This window comes from Schistocerca piceifrons, chromosome 2, assembly GCF_021461385.2.
Source record: "Schistocerca piceifrons isolate TAMUIC-IGC-003096 chromosome 2, iqSchPice1.1, whole genome shotgun sequence".
In the NCBI taxonomy this organism is placed as follows: Eukaryota; Metazoa; Arthropoda; class Insecta; order Orthoptera; family Acrididae; genus Schistocerca; species Schistocerca piceifrons.
In genome coordinates this window covers 721,871,788-721,895,255 of record NC_060139.1, presented here as the reverse complement: position 1 = coordinate 721,895,255, position 23,468 = coordinate 721,871,788, and the positions used below count along the sequence as shown (strand labels likewise).

At 41.7% G+C, this 23,468-nt stretch overlaps 1 protein-coding gene across 1 annotated transcript in view; it reads right to left on the bottom strand.

Annotated features, from left to right (window-relative positions):
• LOC124775797 (glutamate receptor-like) overlaps positions 1-23,468 on the bottom strand; it is a 47,520-nt gene that overhangs the window by 4,031 nt on the left and 20,021 nt on the right. The window lies entirely within an intron of this gene.

Sequence of the window (23,468 nt, the reverse complement as noted above, 5' to 3'; positions counted from 1 at the left end):
GTTGGCGACCAACATTCGGCCGAGTCCACTGGCTGTCATCCGTTGGCCTTCTTTGGTCCATTGTGTATGCGCCTTTAGAAGACTGACCGAGGTGGTTCAGTGCTTCCGCAAGTGTGCGTGAGAGAGAGAGAGAGAGAGAGAGAGAGAGTGTGTGTGTGTGTGTGTGAGAGAGAGAGAGAGAGAGAGAGAGAGAGTGTATGGATTTGGTATCACAAAGCCTCCTATGCATGTGTGTGCTGGGTCAGTAGCATAACAACCCATTCGTTGCGTGAACAGTTCAAGGTATCGAAACGAGGCTTTCGGGAACTGATATTATGCAAAGGGGGGCACGTAATTTTGTTCTATGTTTATTCTACGTAACACTGTACCAGCCAAGACAGTTAATCAAGTATATTTTTAACACATTTATTCGCAAAAATATCTGAGAAAAGGGCTAAAATTGAAAGGCAAGGTGGATGGAACCTGTTATTATGGCGTAAACACCGTCACGTGGATCACTCATCACAGGCCTCGTCGTTGCATGAACCCTTTCGACGGCTAAATTGTTTCCACAAAAGCAGTTCAGTTAAAGATGAGCACATGCAACCATTTGAAATGGTTTTCGTAACCCAAATATGATAGACTAGTAGCGAGCATACAGTTCCATTTAGAACAATAGTAGCTGACCCTGTCTGTATTAAGGGTGCCACAGGAGGAATGATCAATATTTAGGGATATGACAAGGACGATCATTCGAAGTAAAGAACTCTCGTAAACAAGGGCTCTAAAACGGGAACATTAAGAGATATGAGCATCTTTACTACTATGAAGTACATTACCTCTCTGAACAATGCGTTTTGGAGCGCATGTTTACTAGACAATTTTTTCTTGTTACGGTCCATACTGCGTCTTCGCAAAATATGGAAAACTTCAGCTTGCAGTAGAAGAGATTTGTTTCAGACTATCGAAGTTGTTCTAATAGCTCTTAAGGTACCGTATCCATTTTGGAGCCCATGTTTGCTAGACCTTTTCGCTTCGAATGATCGTTCCTGTGATAGCTATGAATATTGACCATTCCTCCTGCAACTTACAATATACGCAGTATAAATTAGGGCTAAGAGGTAACTCGTTTTATCCTAGGAGTGTTGGCCTATCTTCCTGCTGCATGTAACGATGGAGCCTGGCACACGAGCCCCGCATGGTGATGTTTACAGCGCAACATCCCGTTTCCCCCACTTTACATTTCGTCGATACATCAGTGCACAGTTTCAACGCCAACATCATTAATCATTATATCACTATACTCGTCATTTCTAGAGCTTTCCAGCGTCACTAAAAAGTATATCATCCCACTTGAGGAAAAAATTTCTTGCTTCAGTAACTCGATTGATGCAAGAGTTAAACTGCATGCCCCTCTGTGTACTATTATTTGACGAAAAGCTCATTTCGATATCTCGAAACGTTAACCAACTAGATTCTCATTTATGTTTGTAATTTTACATGGATTTATATTATAGATGAACAATTCTTCTGTATATTAACATCTGGTCGGTGTGGAGCGATGTTTCGGTAAATACCTTAATTGGCACCTTCGGGCCAGAAATTGGAAGTAAGAAACGTCCCGACGTGTCATTACACATCGACAAAGTTACTAATATCACGAAAACAATTCGTCATTGAAATTCACCTTGAGACCCTACACTGACATTTAATATTTAAAATGTTTTCAGTTCTAGGTATGTGTAACAGAAGCAACAATACCCTCCGCGATTTAGAACGGACCTCATGACTATAGTTGGTCATTTATTGTAGCTCCTACATTTGTAGCTGAATGACAATTAAAATTTCTGTGAATTCGACCGTTGCATTTAAGACAACACAAATGTTTGGCGAGAAAAGAAACACTCTGGCCACTAAAATATTTGTGCAGTGAGCTGCAGACGGCAACTGTGTCGCGCAAAACGAAAGATGTTGACCGACATTTTTGTGATTCATTTGAGAACTTCGTTGTAGTAGAATAGTGCTGTTTCTGGCCCATTTAATGTAATTGACCCTGACCCCTCATAAGATTATAACTTACTTAATTGGTCTCTGATGTAATTACACTCTACTCTCCCCTCACTCATTATATGTACATATCCGCAACAACAACAGCAACAGCAGCAGCAGAAGATGCGCACGCACGCACGCACGCGCGCTTACACACACACACACACACACACACACAGCATTTTTTAGTGACACACACAGAATTTTTTTAGTGACACACAGTGTGTAGATAGAAAAGTATTTACACATTCACTAATACTTTTGACAAGCAGTTCATACTACTACTATTCTGCATACTCGCATACAAACTTGGCTTGGCTCTGAGCACTATGGGACTTAACTTCTGAGGTCATCAGTCCCCTAGAACTTAGAACTATTTAAACCTAACTAACCTAAGGACATCACACACGTCCATGCCCGAGGCAGGATTCAAACCTGCGACCAGACTGTAGCGCCTAGAACCGCTCGGCCACCCCGGCCGGCACATACAAACATTTCCATCTCTATTCACAAATAAATAAATAAATACCTCATCTACACACACATGCATTAAATCATATTCAAGTGAGTATTGTGAGAATGGTAGGGTTCCAATCCCATCATCACAGATGAATCTCTTGTCATCAAGACGTGACAGTCTTACCTTCAGTATACCACATTCTCTCGCAATCAAAAGTCTGATGGTACACGATAGACGTCGTCTAAATGGCATGCCTTGTACGTCTCGATCAGAGATATTGAGGCCACATGCTGAATACCTTAGCCTGCCTTTTGGGTGGAGCCTATACCTGTACAACATGCATTTATCTTAGATCAGAGTCCTATAAACTCCACAATATGTGAGCCATCCGCCTTGTTTCTCGTCAGACCATTAACCTTATTGTTTTGTGGTGTTATACCGTAAGGATTATCGGTCGTCTATCCAGATGTGTCTAATTCGTCAGGATGGCACCTAATTACGTTATATGGACCGCAGCCATGGACCCAGCTGATGAAACTTTGAATCCATGAAAAATTACTTTGGAGTAGCAAAGTAATGCTTACCGGACCTGCAATGGAAGTGGAGCTTGAAGAGGTCCACCACACACATACCAACATAAATAGGTTTCGTGAAGCACACCAAAAGCTTAACCACCCCCAGAGCAACTAATCCTTTAGTGAAGAATGTGACCTGTTTAAAATTTCGTCTGGTGGTATAATCTTGTGCGGAATAACACTCCTCCCGATGATAAAGTAAAAGGATATTGCGATATTCTCTAATATTTTCCATAATTTTTCCGAAAATCGAAATGTTCATCAATTTTAAAAAAGTCTTATTCAAAACCACAAGTCGCGAGCGCCTTATTTGCGATACCTAAATCAATAAACCCCTTTAACTATCGACTCGGGTTGAAGGGGATGTCATAGGTGATTCTAACAAGTATCATTCCCAATCTGAGGCATTGCTGGAGGTTATAGTAGCGAATGATATATATCTGTTTGTTATCCAGAGTGGTCATCACCTTTGCAACGGAACCATTATGCGGATCTAAGTGGTCTGGACAACTCAAAATCACTGTGCGCCTCATGCAACTCGTTGGGTTCAAATGGCTCTGAGCACTATGGGACTTAACATCTATGGTCATCAGTCCCCTAGAACTTAGAACTACTTAAACCTAACTAACCTAAGGACATCACCCAACACCCATTCATCACGAGGCAGAGAAAATCCCTGACCCCGCCGGGAATCGAACCCGGGAACCCGAGCGTGGGAAGCGAGAACGTTACCGCACGACCACGACCTGCGGACCAACTCGTTGGGACATTCAAGGTTGCCTCCATGATACATCCACATCTGATGTCAGAGTTAGTAGGCACAGCAGTAATCTCTTTATCTAATCTGAGAGTTCATTATCATTGGATGTGCACTGCAGCACTCCCATTTGAAGCGATTGTTGCATGGCGTATCTGCATAAATTATTTACATACAAGTAATGGATATGGCTCGAATTGTCATTAGGAGCCTTGTACTCCCCCTTGCTCATTCACAGGTTATTTACATTAGCATACCTGTGCTCACACTGGCAAAGTTCCCAGTGAATACCGCGTTCGAAAAACAGTAGCATGTCAACACCAGTTGAAGCTCGATATCGACATGCCTATATCGTAACATTGCACCCCACGAAAGCCTAGGTGTGGTACAATAAAAGGCAGGATCCATAAAGTACGTGTCCTGGCATACGCCCTGGAGCTTGTCAAAAACATCTGTGACCAGTCACATATAATCTTACGAACTCCCATGGATTACGGATATTGAACTCCTGCCAAACAGTCACTGTGTACTCATACTCTGCATCCATTATTGCAGTGCCTGTGAGTCTACTGAAGTATGCAGCTACGTCTGGAAATGCGGTTTTACTGAGTCCCTCCTTCGAACTCAGGTATTCATAAGACCTCCTTCATTGTCACAAGTTGAAACAGTGCTTCATTAGGATATGCTGCTCTTGTGATATGCGTATCTTCCCGATGCATCATTTCAGCAAGTTTCTGGATGGACGCCGGCATGAAATGAAGAGACTGCAGAAAGCGGAGCTCCTTTTTAGGTGTGATCCGTTTGAAGAATGAGATGTACCGCTTGAAGGTGTCAGATACGATATTAACGTTATCATCTCTCAGGCCTAAGCGCACAACAAGAAAGTGGGTATCATACCTGCTCAAATTATGAAAGATAACGGGTATATGTCTTCGTAATTGGAACTTCAAGTCGCATGCATTGTGAGCTGCACAGAGGAACTTCACTGTTAGATGACAGTGGTCTCTATGAGGAATTTCCGCATCTTTATCCAACGGCTTTCTTCTACATTTCCTCACTGTACTGCAAGTTGGTCACTAGAATGTGTTTGTGTAATAACGATCAACCTCCCATGCAAGTTTTTCGAGCTCAATGAGCATCCATCTCGCAAGACTATCCCTTACAAACGATCTGAAATGAGTGAGATTTGAATAATATGTGTGTACGACTTGGAGCACAGTTGTATGCAGTATCTGTCGTTCCGTGAAGTTTGTTTGAGAGGCAGAGGGGTCACCTTCACAACATGTCACAGGAGCAAGAAGACGCCCTAAGTCAGTGTAAGCCACAATGGAACATTCCTCCTTGTGATGGGTGTTCTTATACTCTAAGAATTTGTCAGCTTCACTTGACATTTCCAAACACACTGGTTCCTGTGTTGAACACTCGATCAGGTGTTAAACTAAATACTCGTCTGAAGCGAATGAGCTGAGGCATCTCTTGACAAAAATGTCGTGTAGCATTATGGATTGACAATTGGAGAGAATTTAGATGGGACATTCTCTTGCTCCCGACGTAGTGCTGTTGATCCCCTTTGGAAATTAGCAACATATCTACATGTTTGGAGAGCTGACGGGCTATTTTTGAAACATACAGAGGTCCAGTTCCTTTATGCTTCATATAATTATTCTTCTTTTTCAAAGTGTGTTCATTTTGTTCTGGCTTGACTTCATCAAGGCCATAAACATGTACTGAATAGTAAGAACTGTGCCTCTCAAATTTAGGTGGGTAATGGATTTAGATGGGGAGTGATATATCACTGAAGTTATGATGCCCACAGACATTATTCGTTTTGTATAAAGATGTGCTCATAATTTCCATAACGAGGCAGAAGCGACCATGCAAAGCAAATACATTTCCATTCGCAGTATTTGGATATTGATACAGGCCCTTTTAGCGGCTATATCTTTCGGAAGATACACACATTAAAAAAAGTTTTGCATCATCTCGCTTCCGAGAGTTCCGGAAGCTGTACAGAAAATTGGAATAGAGATCAACATAAACGTCATTTCCACCTTTTTTATTGCTCCTGAAAACTACACGCTGCGTGTTGTACCACCATACAGCGAGACCTTCAGGGGTGGTGGTCCAGATTGCTGTACACACCGGTACCTCTAATACCCAATACCACCTCTCTTGGCATTGATGCATGCCTGTATTCGTCGTGGTATACTATCCACAAGTTCATCAAGGCACTGTTGGTCCAGATTGTCCCGCTTCTCAATGTCGATTCGGCGGAGATCCGTCAGAGTGGTTGGTGGGTCACGTCGTCCATGTTGTTGTTGTTGTGGTCTTCAGTCCTGAGACTGGTTTGATGCAGCTCTCCATGCTACTCTATCCTGTGCAAGCTTTTTCATCTCCCAGTACCTATTGCAACCTACATCCTTCTGAATCTGCTTAGTGTATTCATCTCTTGGTCTCCCTCTACGATTTTTACCCTCCACGCTACCCTCCAATACTAAATTGGTGATCCCTTGATGCCTCAGAACATGTCCTACCAACCGATCCCTTCTTCTGGTCAAGTTGTGCCACAAACTTCTCTTCTCCCCAATCCTATTCAATACTTCCTCATTAGTTATGTGATCTACCCATCTAATCTTCAGAATTCTTCTGTAGCACCACATTTCGAAAGCTTCCATTCTCTTCTTGTCCAAACTACACTCCTGGAAATTGAAATAAGAACACCGTGAATTCATTGTCCCAGGAAGGGGAAACTTTATTGACACATTCCTGGGGTCAGATACATCACATGATCACACTGACAGAACCACAGGCACATAGACACAGGCAACAGAGCATGCACAATGTCGGCACTAGTACAGTGTATATCCACCTTTCGCAGCAATGCAGGCTGCTATTCTCCCATGGAGACGATCGTAGAGATGCTGGATGTAGTCCTGTGGAACGGCTTGCCATGCCGTTTCCACCTGGCGCCTCAGTTGGACCAGCGTTCGTGCTGGACGTGCAGACCGCGTGAGACGACGCTTCATCCAGTCCCAAACATGCTCAATGGGGGACAGATCCGGGGATCTTGCTGGCCAGGGTAGTTGACTTACACCTTCTAGAGCACGTTGGGTGGCACGGGATACATGCGGACGTGCATTGTCCTGTTGGAACAGCAAGTTCCCTTGCCGGTCTAGGAATGGTAGAACGATGGGTTCGATGACGGTTTCGATGTACCGTGCACTATTCAGTGTCCCCTCGACGATCACCAGTGGTGTACGGCCAGTGTAGGAGATTGCTCCCCACACCATGATGCCGGGTGTTGGCCCTGTGTGCCTCGGTCGTATGCAGTCCTGATTGTGGCGCTCACCTGCACGGCGCCAAACACGCATACGACCATCATTGGCACCAAGGCAGAAGCGACTCTCATCGCTGAAGACGACACGTCTCCATTCGTCCCTCCATTCACGCCTGTCGCGACACCACTGGAGGCGGGCTGCACAATGTTGGGGCGTGAGCGGAAGACGGCCTAACGGTGTGCGGGACCGTAGCCCAGCTTCATGGAGACGGTTGCGAATGGTCCTCGCCGATACCCCAGGAGCAACAGTGTCCCTAATTTGCTGGGAAGTGGCGGTGCGGTCCCCTACGGCACTGCGTAGGATCCTACGGTCTTGGCGTGCATCCGTGCGTCGCTGCGGTCCGGTCTCAGGTCGACGGGCACGTGCACCTTCCGCCGACCACTGGCGACAACATCGATGTACTGTGGAGACCTCACGCCCCACGTGTTGAGCAATTCGGCGGTACGTCCACCCGGCCTCCCGCATGCCCACTATACGCCCTCGCTCAAAGTCCGTCAGCTGCACATACGGTTCACGTCCACGCTGTCGCGGCATGCTACCAGTGTTAAAGACTGCGATGGAGCTCCGTATGCCACGGCAAACTGGCTGACACTGACGGCGGCGGTGCACAAATGCTGCGCAGCTAGCGCCATTCGACGGCCAACACCGCGGTTCCTGGTGTGTCCGCTGTGCCGTGCGTGTGATCATTGCTTGTACAGCCCTCTCGCAGTGTCCGGAGCAAGTATGGTGGGTCTGACACACCGGTGTCAATGTGTTCTTTTTTCCATTTCCAGGAGTGTATTTATCGTCCATGTTTCACTTCCATACATGGCTACACTCCATACGAATACTTTCAGAAATGACTTCCTGACACTTAAATCAATACTGGATGTTAACAAATTTCTCTTCTTCAGAAACGCTTTCCTTGCCATTGCCAGCCTACATTTTATATCCTCTCTACTTCGACCATCATCAGTTATTTTGCTCCCCAAATAGCAAAACTCCTTTACTACTTTAAGTGCCTCATTTCCTAATCTAATTCCCTCAGCATCACCCGACTTAATTAGACTACATTCCATTATCCTTGTTTTGCTTTTGTTGATGTTCATCTTATATCCTCCTTTCAAGACACTGTCCATTCCATTCAACTGCTCTTCCAAGTCCTTTGCTGTCTCTGACAGAATTACAATGTCATCGGCGAACCTCAAAGTTTTTATTTCTTCTCCATGAATTTTAATACCTACCCCGAATTTTTCTTTTGTTTCCTTTACTGCTTGCTCAATATACAGATTGAACAACATCGGGGAGAGGCTACAACCCTGTCTTACTCCCTTCCCAACCACTGCTTCCCTTTCATGTCCCTCGACTCTTATAACTGCCATCTGGTTTCTGTACAAATTGTAAATAGCCTTTCGCTCCCTGTATTTTACCCCTGCCACCTTCAGAATTTGAAAGAGAGTATTCCAGTCAACATTGTCAAAAGCTTTCTCTAAGTCTACAAATGCTAGAAACGTAGGTTTGCCTTTCCTTAATCCTTCTCCTAAGATAAGTCGTAAGGTCAGTATTGCCTCACGTGTTCCAGTGTTTCTACGGAATCCAAACTTATCTTCCCCGAGGTTGGCTTCTACTAGTTTTTCCATTCGTCTGTAAAGAATTCGTGTTAGTATTTTGCAGCTGTGACTTATTAAGCTGATAGTTCGGTAATTTTCACATCTGTCAACACCTGCTTTCTTTGGGATTGGAATTATTATATTCTTCTTGAAGTCTGAGGGTATTTCGCCTGTTTCATACATCTTGCTCACCAGATGGTAGAGTTTTGTCAGGACTGGCTCTCCCACGGCCGTCAGTAGTTCCAAGGGAATATTGTCTACTCCGGGGGCCTTGTTTCGACTCAGGTCTTTCAGTGCTCTGTCAAACTCTTCATGCAGTATCGTATCTCCCATTTCATCTTCATCTACATCCTCTTCCATTTCCATAATATTGTCCTCAAGTACATCGCCCTTGTATAGACCCTCTATATACTCCTTCCACCTTTCTGCTTTCCCTTCTTTGCTTAGAACTGGGTTTCCATCTGAGCTCTTGATATTCATACAAGTCGTTCTCTTATCTCCAAAGGTCTCTTTAATTTTGCTGTAGGCGGTATCTATCTTACCCCTAGTGAGATAGGCCTCTACATCCTTACATTTGTCCTCTAGCCATCCCTGTTTAGCCATTTTGCACTTCCTGTCGATCTCGTTTTTGAGACGTTTGTATTCCTTTTTGCCTGTTTCACTTACCGCATTTTTATATTTTCTCCTTTCATCAATTAAATTCAATATTTCTTCTGTTACCCAAGGATTTCTACTAGCCCTCGTCTTTTTACCTACTTGATCCTCTGCTGCCTTCACTACTTCATCCCTCAAAGCTACCCATTCTTCTTCTACTGTATTTATTTCCCCTATTCCTGTCAATTGCTCCCTTATGCTCTCCCTGAATCTCTGTACAACCTCTGGTTCTTTCAGTTTATCCAGGTCCCATCTCCTTAAATTCCCACCTTTTTGCAGTTTCTTCAGTTTTAATCTACAGGTCATAACCAATAGATTGTGGTCAGAGTCCACATCTGCCCCTGGAAATGTCTTACAATTTAAAACCTGGTTCCTAAATCTCTGTCTTACCATTATATAATCTATCTGATACCTTTTAGTATCTCCAGGGTTCTTCCATGTATACAACCTTCTTTCATGATTCTTAAACCAAGTGTTAGTTATGATTATGTTGTGCTCTGTGAAAAATTCTACCAGGCGGCTTCCTCTTTCATTTCTGTCCCCCAATCCATATTCACCTACTATGTTTCCTTCTCTCCCTTTTCCTACACTCGAATTCCAGTCACCCATGACTATTAAATTTTCGTCTCCCTTCACAATCTGAATAATTTCTTTTATTTCATCATACATTTCTTCAATTTCTTCGTCATCTGCAGAGCTAATTGGCATATAAACTTGTACTACTGTAGTAGGTGTGGGCATCATATCTATCTTGGCCACAATAATGCGTTCACTATGCTGTTTGTAGTAGCTTACCCGCATTCCTATTTTCCTATTCATTATTAAACCTACTCCTGCATTACCCCTATTTGATTTTGTGTTTATAGCCCTGTAGTCATCTGACCAGAAGTCGTCCATAAGCAGCCCTTTTCAATCTATCCCAGGCATGTTCAACAGGGTGCATGCCTGAAGAACACCCTGCCCACTCTAGTCGAGTGATATCGTTATCCTGAAGGAAGTCATTCACAAGATGTGGACGATGGGGCCGCGAATTTTCGTCCATGAGGACGAATGCCTCGCCAATATGCTGCCGATATGGTTGCACTATCGGTCGTAGGATGGCATTCACGTATCGTACAGCCGCTACGGCGCCTTCCATCACCACCTGCGGCGTACGTCGGCCGCACGTAATGCCACCCCAAAACAGCAGGGAACCTCCACCTTCCTCCACTCCCTGGACAGGGTGTCTACGGCGTTCAGCCCCCAAACACGTCTCCGACGATTGTCTGGTTCAAGGCATATGCGATACTCATTGGTGGAGAGAAAGTGATGCCAATCCTGAGCGGTCCATTCGGCATGTTGTTCGGCCCATTTGTACCGTGTTGCATGGTGTTGTGGTTGCAAAGATGGACCTCGCCATGGACGTCAGGAGTGAAGTTGCGCATCATGCAGCCTATTGCACACGGTTTGAGTAGTCACATGACGTCCTGAGGCTGCACGAAAAGCATTATTCAACATGGTGGCGTTGCTGTCAGGGTTCTTCCGAGCCATAATCCGTAGGTAGCGGTCATCCACTGGAGTAGTATCCTTTGAGCGGCCTGAGATGCCTGGACACTTCCCTTGTTAAGAGCCCTTTCTGGTACAATGTAATAATGCGGACGCGATCGAACCGCGATATTGACCGTCTAGATATGGTTGAACAACAGACAACACGAGCTGTGCACCTCCTTTCTGGTGGAATGACTGGAACTGACCGGCTGTCAGACACCCTCTGTCTAATAGGCGCTGCTCATGCGTGGTTGTTTACATCTTTGGACGGGTTTAGCGACATCTCTGAACAGCCAAGGGGCTGTCTGTAATACAATATCCACAGTCAACGTCTATCTTCAGGAGTTCTGGGAACCAGGGTGATGCAAAACTTCTTTTGATGTTTGTAGATAAAGCCGGACCGAGATGGACTACATGGCTGATCGCCTTACCGGACCTTCTTTAATACATTTTGGAAAATTGGCCCAGTGTGACCCTCGAGAAGAAATTGCTGAACCACTCTGCGATCGAATCACCCCACTACATCATGCTGTGTTTTCCTCAAATGTAGATAATGTTTGTCTTTCCAGACCATGAGTGCTACCTTTTTTGGGGATGGTGGAGGCAGACATCAGTGAGATGGGTGTGGTGGCAAAGAGGGTGGTGAGGGTGGCGGCCGCCACTGAGATGGCCTGGGTTGTGGCTGCCAGTAGGGTGGGCCTGCCTGTGGAGAAGGTGCTTAAAGCAGTCACCAGAGGGATGGACTTGGCTTCAACAAATGTGGTTGTTCTGTGAGCCCAGCACCTTCCAATAAGAATCCAACATTTCAGAAAAAACAATAGAAACAGTATGCAGTCATTGATGATAATTTCTGATTACTTATGCATAAACTGACTGTCGTTCTTATTGCTGAAATATGCTTCTAGCAGCCCATCATCAGTGGGCATGTGAACCTCTAGAAACATATCCAGTAACATCAGCGTTGATGAAGGCAATGGAAGAGGAGGTGTGTGGCACTGACCGAGGAATGAGCCCAATAGAACACGGTCGATTCTGAACCAATCGCCTTACCAGCGGCACAAAGAAAATATTGTTACAGACTAATGAATGAGATACTAATACTACTAATGTATCTGCATTTCCCATAGCTCATCATCAACAGCAACTGGGTTGAGATCCCAGAGCATATCTAGAACGAAAGAAGAACACATAAGAATCACAGGAAACAAAAACAAAGAAACAAAAAATAGTGCTTTACTATACAAAACATATATGCTTGCTTTCATCCTCTTCCTCTGCCTAGTCATTTAAGATCACACAATCTTCGTAAATAACTACAGCAGTGTGGTGTCATTGTTATTTCCAGCCGATGTGCATGACTGCTTACTGCAGTCATCATCGTCAGTTATTACCATCTGAACATTTCATTTCAACCTCTGTGCGACTGGAGACAGATCACACTTCTCAGAACTATTTATAAGCTCCATCCTATCAGCCATGTGGCGGGCACTGATAAGGATTTCAAGTCCCGGCACGATTCTCCTTTCTCACATGTAGTACTGCCAATAAAATTACTTACCAAAAACTTGCTGCGACAGCTTGCACATGTTGGTCCATGCTCAGTGCTACTGCTGTCATTACTTACCAACCAAGGAGACGAAGTGCGTTCATTTCTCAAGTAGAAGTAGAAGCAGTCCATAAATTAAACGACTGGGACTACACTGAATATAGAGATGTACGAAACGGAATATGTTGGCTGCAAGCATCTGCCGATTGCCAACGTTTTGAGCGATGTACCGAAGACACTTCTAAAATTAGTTCATCAGTTCTTGAAGACGAGCATAGAAGTCATATAAAAACTGCCTGACGAGCAAACGTACCGTAAAAAATGAGGTTGGGCGTATCTAAACTATTACAAGAATTATTTAAGATTTTATTTATTGCTCAAAAATTGTAACAGTATTTGCGCATTATGTGAAGGACTGCGCTTTTGCTCTTCTCCACCACCATACACTTGCTTAGGACGTTGAATTGACGCACGGTTGAATTATTGGAAATTCGAGATATTAGAGTTCTTGTTCCAGCCATTTGGACCATCTTCTCGCGGCATTTTACGTACATGATGCTGTCTTTTAGATCGAAGTTTCACGGTGATGTTAGTATTATCTAGTAACAAACCCTTGTTTGATCCCAGCTTGCCCTATTATGAAATCGAGTCAACAACACTGCAGCCTTCTGAGTCCTAGCACATTTTATCGTTCTGAACAGTTGCGTGGAAACATTTTAGAAGATATCCTACGTCTAAAGCCCTATCTCTAAACACAAGACATCGGCACTCGTCGAGAAATCCCTGGACATAAGCCACAATGTTTACGTGCTGGGGATTCATCGTGAATTGGCGCACACATGAGCACAGATGTACCGAATTGGCTTGCTGTACAAAGCCTGTCAAGGTGAGTTATTGTCAATTTCAGTTCGAATATAAATAGGACCCATTTTAATTTTTTCATTTTGTGTAGAGCAGTCTACCACAACAACTGATGCCACGTTCTTAAATGGGTCTAGGTTGAGCATACATTCAGATTCATCATTCCCTCATACTAAGAAGAGTTAAACCTTGAGTACATTTCATATAGTACAAACAGTAACATTCCCTGGCAGCACACACACTATTAATCAAAGGAAATGACATTTGATTTTACTATGTACGCTATGAAGCAATTCGTATGTACTGTAATTGTTTAACAAAAAAAAATATTATTTAATTTTGTATAAAAGACATTCGTTATTATTGTAATATTTTCTGTAATAATATTCTCGATGTATTTATGATTGTAATACTTCAATACTCATAATGTAATTACGAAATATGTTAATATCTGCGATAAAAAAACATGTAAAATTCAGCCACAGAGGAAAATAATGTTGTAAGATTACAAAGAGATATTAACAAGCAGCAATAGTATAAATAGGGATACATAATGTGCATTCTTTGTCGTCTTCCTCGAGAGCTGAGAGAGAGAGGAACCTATGACGTAGCATTTTATGAATGAGTAGACTTCTTTTGTCTGTATCTATCTTTAGCCGCCATTAGAGGAGAAATTACAAACTAATGTAAGTTGAATTATTGTTGTGGTCTAAATACATTATAATTTATCAAAATCGTGTATTACTAATGTAAATTAGCTTGCCCATGTCATCTATAATATTTCTTTAAAGAATTTTCAGCATTTTTAGCAATTATCGCTGGTGTTGCTGGGCTGTGCCGCGACCGAACGATTTGCAGCGGCGGCACATTTAAAAAAATTGTTCCGCTAAGAAAAATTAACCGAACCCGTAAATCGGGAGCAGATAAAACTAGCAGTGAATTATGAAAATATTTTTCTTTTACAGCAATCCTGAGACTGACGGAATTTATTACTGGTTTCACATTTGTGCATTCATAGGCGGATAGTTAACGTTGAAGTTTAACAATCTTTTGGTTTTTTTCAATTTCTAAAGCAAATAACTTAAACGTATAGTGAAGTGTATTTTATCAATGATAATTAAACGTTCAGGTCGGCTTGGCAATATTTAACCATTTTCTACTAACAGAGACAGTCTTGTGTTCCATAGCTAACGCCGGGAAAGAATTCAGTAACTATTTAAAAAACCACTGCATTTAGAAAATGTGTGCCAAGGCCGAAATACGTAAAAAATTTAATTTATACAATTTTCAACTAAATGTTCTTAATCAGTTAATATGAATTTATCAGCATGAGAGGGTTGGCTAAGGTTCACGTAATTTTAAATGTGCTTAATCCTGTCTAAATGAATTTTTATTACCACACGTAAATAAGGGGTTCTACAACAAAGTTCGTACTGAAAGAAAAAATAACAAAAATATATAAAGCAACATTTCCATCACCTAACATTTTCAAATCAATTCATTTTTTATATTTTTTTAATTTAATTTCATTAAAAATCTACATGTCATTACATCGGACAAGCTCCAATTTACTATCGTATGGAAAATATTCATTATTCAGAAACACTTTCGCATAGATTATTTTGCAGTTCTCGAACACACTTGAATCCTTTTTCAGATTTCCTCTCTGTCTTTCTGCAATGTTAAAAATATGTAACGAGGTGTTTCTAATTGCACAGCCGTTTTAATAGACCAAGCCTGTTTGCATTAGGTCGATAGAAATGGTTACTTCAAGACTCGATGAAAGTTCAGCCTCTCTTCATCTCAAACAGAAACATGTGGCATTTTTCATACTACTTCATCCAGCACAAATTTGTTCTCTTGTGCTGCCTGCAATAATGCGTTGCTGTCCGTTGCAGATCATACTACGATAAGCTCCTGCTTTGCATGCACAATAAATTCCTTCACATCCTCAAAGAAGCCCATAAGCATCTTGAATGGGATGCTCACACTAAAGCGATAGTTGATTGATCCACCTATGAACCATCCTTCATCCAATAAACCATTCAAGTCATACTCTAATATAGAGATTTATGTTTTAAAGGTTGAAGTGATACCAACAATCCTGGTGTGTTTGTTCCATTGCGTTCGTAACGTATTTCCTGAAGAAGGTCGTAAACACATCGCGCGTAATCTGTGATGATGCGTAAGTGTTCTATTCTTCTTCGAAAATCTTCCTTTCAGGATAGGAAACTGTTGCTTGGAAGTTCTGAAGTATCATGGTGCGGAATGAGAATCTGTGTCTCGTCATTATTACTAAATGAAGCTGCAGCAAATGTTTTGTGGACAACATACTCTTGTTGAGTTATTTGCTCATCTTACTAAACTGGTAACATTAGACTGAGTGATGACATGGGGAGGTTTCAGTCCTATCGATGTAAGGAACTTTTAATCCTATGGTGTTATCACATTGTGCTTCTGTTGTGAAATGACTTGCTAATGGCTGGGTGGTATGCTTTTATATCTTACGCACATAATGATGTTTTCTTCAAGTGGTGGAACACCACAATTTCCTCATCACAGAAATCAGTTAAATACCTGACCTGATCCACAACATTTAGTTCGAAATGGTCTAATGTCTGAGCAGTCACTTGTAGGTATAGGAGACTAGCCAAAACTGATTTTATATCTTGGATCCACTGTAGAAAAGAAAAACCGCGAATTGTGTGGATCAGTCTGCCCTTGAAATAGGAATTCGTTGGTATATTGCACTCAGTGCGAATCATCCTGGATGGCAATAAGTCGACTACCTGTTCCGACGTGTAAATTTTGTGGGGATTCCCCTCCGAAACAGATATGTAAAGTATTACTTTTCCTGTTGAACCTTGCTGGCTGAAGTCTGTTGCATGTTTAGTAGTTTTTATTTCTGCTTTAAACATATTAACGCTTGCTCATGTCTCAAACTCCTTTACAGACTGCTTTATAAGCGCATTTAAATCGTTATTATTGTGTGTGCCTGGTGTATTTACACAACTTTACTGCCTCCTAAATGTAGTTTGTTGTCACGCTTTACAATATTAGGATTGCTGTTAAGGGTTTCGAATCCAATCAATGCAATATTTCATTCATCACTGCTTATATCTATTGGTAATTCACATTTAATACTGACGAACGCCATTTCACAGTCAGAGTGTACAACGACGCATCTTTGTCATGACTGATGCAGTGATGTGAATAGCATTCATTTTTCGGAATTTGTCAGGATAAACACGAGGCACGGATGACCACAGAGATGTGAATTGAATTCTTGACAGCGCTGGTAGCTGGTGAAGTAGCACTATAATTCTTCTGCTGGTTGTGAATCACCATACGAGTCAAAGTCGTATTCAAAATATGTCGATTCTTGTTCTTAACATAAGCAACCTAGTGGGTACTAGATCCACCAACGACATCTAGATTCACGATACCACTCTCTTTATTAGATGTCCACATCATCTTTGGCATCTTATAAACACACAAAAAAATCTCGGAATGTTGAGTTTTTTGACGAAATTAAGCAGATCTGTACTAGCGAGGGGTCTGGCTGAACTAAAAGTTTTTTTTAATAAATTGTCCAAGACCTTTGCTGTACGGTTTTAAGTACCGCCTGATATTGATTCCATAGCTTTTATAACGTCTCTTTGCTTCCTTCAGCTATTCTTCTTTGCGTCTTAATTTCTTCACAGTGCAAATTACGGCCGCAACTACGCCCGCCAGTCAGTCAATTGCAGGCAGTCCTGCAACCGCTGGAATTAGAAGAGGGATAGTTCCACCAGAAGTCTTGGGTATCGGTCGAATTTTGGACATTTTAACACAGCACCTTCTTCCACCCTTCTGCCACTTCATGATACTTTTAGCAGCATTCATAGTTGCCTCAATACTATTTTTTCCATGTCTTTCTTCTGCTTTAGTGCACGATGGGCTGCATCCAATAATGTGACTGAAGTTTATTCCGGCACCAAATTTAAGTTTGGCTTGCATTGTCTTATCAACTGTGTAAGCAGCAATACATTGCACTATCTCAATACCCCCATTAGTTTAGCAGATAAAATTCTGTCTGCAGCATGTCATTCTGTGAACTTTTATGAGCAGCACAGGCTATATCATGCTCCTTCCACGCATCATCCAGTAAATTAATACCTTTGACACCACAAACCAAATGTTTCTTCAGCTTAGTTCCAGCTTCACAGAAGTTCCCTGGAGGTGCATTTCTACTGGGAGTTTATCCAGAATACTGTCCCCTTCCTCCAGTGATAATGTGCTTCCTGCCATGCGTGGTATGATAACACAATGTTTGATGTTGTGCACATTGTTATGTACCATATCTGTAGCATTCTCCAAATAGTTGCATGAAAAAGGGGATCCAAGCCAATTTACCACAGCCTTGTTCCCTAAATGTCTTATGACATGTTCTGTGAGATAGCTGTCTGGTTCATAACTTCTCTGTAACTCTTCTGTGTAAAAACTCCAAGCTATTTCACGTCTACTGTCATCCTTTAAAAATGGAAGGTCTTGGATTTGTGCGTTGCACTTTCGAAACTGTAAATATCTCCAGTGCCCAGTGAGGTAGATATGTTTTTTCGAATGCTGCCTTGTATTTTCAAATACGTAGCAAATCACCTACATTATATTTCTGCTTTGGAGTGGAGCTATGTATGGATGTGAAACATGGACGATAAATAGTTAAGGCAAGAAGAGAATAGAAGCTTTCGAAATGTGGTGCTAAAGAAGAATGCTGAAGATTGGATGTGTAGATCACGTAACTGACGAGGAGGTGCTGAATAGAATTGGGAAGAAGAGGAATTTGTGGCACAACTTTACTAGAAGAAGGGATCGTTTGGTAGAACATGTTCTGAGGCATCAAGGGATCAACAGTTTGGTGCTGGAGGGAAAAGTAGAGGATACAAATCGTAGAGAGAGACCAAAAGATGAATACACTATGCAGATTCAGAAGGATGTAGGGTGCAGTAGTTATTGGGAAACGAAGCTTGCACGGTATAGAGTAGCATGGAGAGCTCCATCAAACCAGTCTCAGGACTGAAGACCACAACAACAACATACATCATATTTATAGGAACATTATCACAGACATCAATAGGACGCACTTTTACCATTCTGTGTTGAGCACAGTTATACTGATCGATTATTTGTGGTAGAATTTCTAATCATGAGCTATGAAGATCGAATTGTTTCCACATATGTACTTTTATCGTTCTGTTCAAACGCTCCACAATACTTGCTTTCTGATCTGAAAATGTTGAGTAGTGCTTTATTCCATAACAATCTATTACAGTCTTTAAATATTTATTGTAGAATTCACCATCATGATCAGTTTGTAGGTTATGCAGGCATTAGTTCATTTCCGTCTGCAGCATCTGTTCAAAAACCTTTGTAACCTCACAAATAATCTTTACTTTAACAGACAGATGCCATGCGAGTTTGGAATATGTATCTATAACCTTAATACACATTTGAAACAAATATTCACCCTTAAATACTGTTTCACATCAACAAAATCCGCCTTCAATAAATCGTCCAAACCTTTTGTTATAACACATCTACATGAGAATGTTTAGTGTACTGTCTTATGTAATTCATGAACAATCACCACCATTTTTTATTTTACCTGATGGTGTATCTTTCCCATAACTCTAAATTTACTGAAATAATTTCTTTCAAGTGGGCCATATTTCCCATACTAGCTGGTGCTGCAATCATATACAACCTTTCTACTATTTCATTTGGGTCATCATCGTATATATAGTCCAGAGGTATATTGCTCATTTTTTATGCTGTCTGAATAAATACATTGGATACTGTAAATTGACAATACTTTTTTTAATAACGAGAACCCCCTGGAAATTACTTTTATACCAGCCATCATTCAATTTCTTGTTTTGTCTATAAACAGAAACCAATACTACGTGTAGTTTCAGCACTCTGCACAGATATTTATATGTTCATTGAATGTTATGTCAGTCCCTATATGCACTGGTAAATATGCTTTAAATTCATACTATCCTGTTTGAAAGCGATGATGAAGTTAGCATTATCACTAACTGTCTGCTTTGGAATTCAGGAATATATCTGCCTTAAAAAAGGTCTACTTTTACATGTCGGCCAAAACAGAAATATCTACCTACCTGATCCTGATTCTCGATTGTGATGTCATCGAATATAAAGACTGCGGTCGGTTTTACCGTTTCTGGTGATGGAACATCACTGCTTTCGCTGAATGGCTGGTATGTAACTCCATCAATACAGTGTAAAATCTTCTGTAGTAGTTGTATTTTGTTTGAATAGTGTTTTTGAAAATATATATACACACAGAATTAGATTAATTTTTCTGCACCCTGAAACACCAAAAATTAAAGTCTGAATTCGTCAGGAAATAACAATCCGTTCTTCTTTTTCTTCTTTCTCAGCTTCCAGCATCACCACAGGACCAGTCTGTTACTACAAGCTCCTTACGACAGCAGTGCTTTGTCCACTCAGCCATGATGACGACTGTGCATTTATAATATTGTACTGGGCTTTTTACAGATATATAAATGAATTACTTGCTTTTCTTTTATTATAAACTCCTACATATTGCTGGATACATAAATGTACTTAAATACGAACTGAACTCCATGTCAATATCTGCCACAGTTGTATCATATATAGTTCCATTCACTAATAAGCTGCAGGTGTCATATTTTTGAGTAACCATTTCCTCAGATGGGGTGTAGGGCGTTTGCAGCACTAGCTGCTCTAAGTGATCCATAATTTCTCATAGAGACTGTAAACAGTTGGTTGTCAGCTGAGTCTGCAGTCTAGCTATTGCTGTATCGCATAACTAGCATATGTTAAGGTGATGTATGTACATGCACTCGATCTAATTATAGATTTTTATTGTTTGGAAGATTCCTGCTGTAGCTGCATGGTTTTCCATCTCAACTGACGGTGCTTGTGCACTTCCACAGAACATTGATGCAGTCTGCATTGACTTATCACACAGGTGATTCCACTCGTCTCTGGAAAGTATTACTTTGATGTCACTATATTTGGAATTTGGGATTTTCGAATACCGCTGTTGGAAAGACCTCACAGTCTGAAGACATTCTGATATGGACTGGCACTGGTTTCACCACATCTGTAAGAAAAAAATAATTATAAAACTATCTCTTTTTTTCCTCCGACTACATTTATCATGTCCATAACTGCTAATACTACCCCGGTAAATTTCTTGCTGCTAAACAGTGCACTGAAATGATGTATTGAAGTTCACTCAATCACATGACATTGACAGAACTGTTGGTAGCTGCTCATATAGATTTTTTTCGCTAGCAGTGTTGCAACGTTTGAGGCATGTAAACATAAACACACAATGAGCGTAGTAGCAAAGAATAGCATCGCCATGTTTCTGGATACTAAGACCAGGCATTCGCTCTTACAGTTGACTTGGCTGACTTGTGTGCAGGCAGTGACTGTATTATTGGTATTGTGAGTGCTCACTGATGTATACAAAGAACTTGCAAAAAGACTACAATGCATAAATGCTGTAGATTATTTCCTATTCCCAATGCAGCTTATACCACGATTGTGTGATATCTCACACAGATTTCATTTGCTGCTGCAAGGGTTCAAAAATGACTGTGTTCTTCCTAAAAATGAGACCAGTTGCAAACATCTTGATGCAAATGACTGATGTCAAATCGATAGGCCACCGCTCATGAGAATGAGTTGTGTTGGCTGTAGAAAAGAAGATTAACAATATTGTTTTCTTGTTACACGTTTTTTTATTATTTAAAATGTACTTGATCAACATAGATCAAATCGGCCTTAACACTTGCATTTGAACCTAGCCTTACAACGATTGAGCTATAGTGAACACATACGACCCTATATTTTTAGTGCATGTTTAAAGCAACAACAATGTAGAGTTTTTCGAAGAAGTCTGCTACACCTACCATATCTCTCACTGGGCAGTTGCATGTCTCAGGCATCTGTGGGGACCTCATATCATGAGAGAAAAAAAAATCATGGAGCGCTCTACAAAAACCGCTGCCTCAGTATATCTCGTTTGATACAGCAGCAGCTATGCGTTAAGAACAACCCTGTCCAAAGTCTGTGCTTTGAACTAAGGCCCAGGAGTTATATTAGGGGAAGTGGCTATCTCTGTAACTGGTTTATAACCCAAGGTGATGTCCCTGCTAGCTCCAGACAGCAATTATTATTATCATCACAGCATTCTGTAATGAAGCTGAGGGACAAAAAAAATTAGACAGACCGTCTGGTAGCTCAATTATAAGAATTTTTTAGACATCTGGGGAGTGTAGCATTAATTTATGCATACAGGTATGTATTCTGAAAGTGTATTCTCTCCCTAAAAGACTGAATGCACTTACATGCCTGTGGCATGACTATGATTGCATTGGTTAAAAAATGTGACTTTTTGCTAGAACTTTTTCACACACATACAACAATCAATGTTCAATGTGTGTGAAATCTTATGGGACTTAACTGCTAAGGTCATCAGTCCCTAAGCTTACACACTGCTTAACCTAAATTATCCTATGGACGAACACACACAACCATGCTCGAGGGACGATTCGAACTTCCGCAGGGACCAGCCACACAGTCCATGACTGCAGCGCCTTTCGAATACAACACATTTAGTAATCACTCTGCAGGCTGTTTCACCCAGACCATTATTATTCACGTTTTTTTCTCTTCCAGTCTTGAATCTTCTGCATTGCATACTCTCGACAGCTACAGTTCCCTACAAACATAGCCATTTCCTCTCTCTCTCTCTCTCTCTCAGACATATTACACTTACAGATTGCTTCAGTCATATCCTCAGTACTGCAAATAGCATCATCATCGTCTTAAATCGTGCTGTGGAACAAATAAGTTGTAGAAAACAGTGAATACTTTGCATTATGATGTGAGAATAATGCATTTCAAATGCTTACAGTTGCCATCTTCTGTCGCCATCATTGTCAAGCATTGTCACCTAACGCACCTTCCTGTAATTCTGCTGCACAGCCATTATTTTCTGAACAATATTCCGCCGCTCTGCAGTCTCCGCCACTATCACACCCTCCCAGTCCCGATGTAGAAAGCTGTGGTCACATTTCTCTGCTACATGTTTACATAAAACAGACTCGTTAAATTCCTTCTTGTTCAGTGCGGCCTTCTCTCAGTCGAACACATGATGTACAGGCGCTGAAAAAAAAAACATTTATAACAGTAACAATATATTTGGCAGTCTCAATATTTGTCAGTTACTTACATTCTTTTTGTTAATTCTCACTGGTTGCTGCTGCTGACGCAGGTGGACGATGCGTGACTATGACACGAGCCCAGCCGATAGTATGGTTGGTTCAAATGGCTCTGAGCACTATGGGACTTAACATCTGAGGTCATCAGTCCCCTAGAACCTAGAACTACTTAAACCTAACTAACCTAAGGACATTACACACATCCATGCCCGAGGCAGGATTTGAACCTGCGACCGTAGCGGTCACTCGGTTCCAGACTGAAGCGCCTAGAACCGCTCGGCCACACCGGCCGGCCCGATAGTATGAACAGCTACTCAATGGAGAGTACCAGGGCCATCGGAGCACTAAGCCCCCATTTGCCGAAAGGCGCCAGTACATACGCTATTGGACTCCTCAAAACACTTGGCCAAGGTGGTGGGAGGAGAGGAGTTGTGGAGAGAGGGGAGTTGGGGAGGGAGGGGAGGAGTGAGTGAGTGAGTGAGGGAGGGAGGGAGGGAGGGAGGGAGGGTGGGTGGGAGGGATGGAGAGGGGAGGGGAGTAGATAGAGGGCGCAATTACGTAAGAGACCAATTAGAGACCAATCAGTTAAGTTCCATTTTTATCAGAGGTCAGGCATCATGTCATAAATTTGATAAAAATGGGCTAGAAAGAACACTGTCCTACTACTCTTGGTGCTTCAAAAATAACTGGCAGAACTTAATTACGTATTTGATTTCAATTTGTCACTCATGTTGCGTTACAAATATACCTGATTGTTCGATTGTAATCTGGCAGAATATAACTGATCACTAGTGAACTAAAACGAAATCAACGCATTGTCATAGGGCAAGGTGAATCTTCGAATATCTT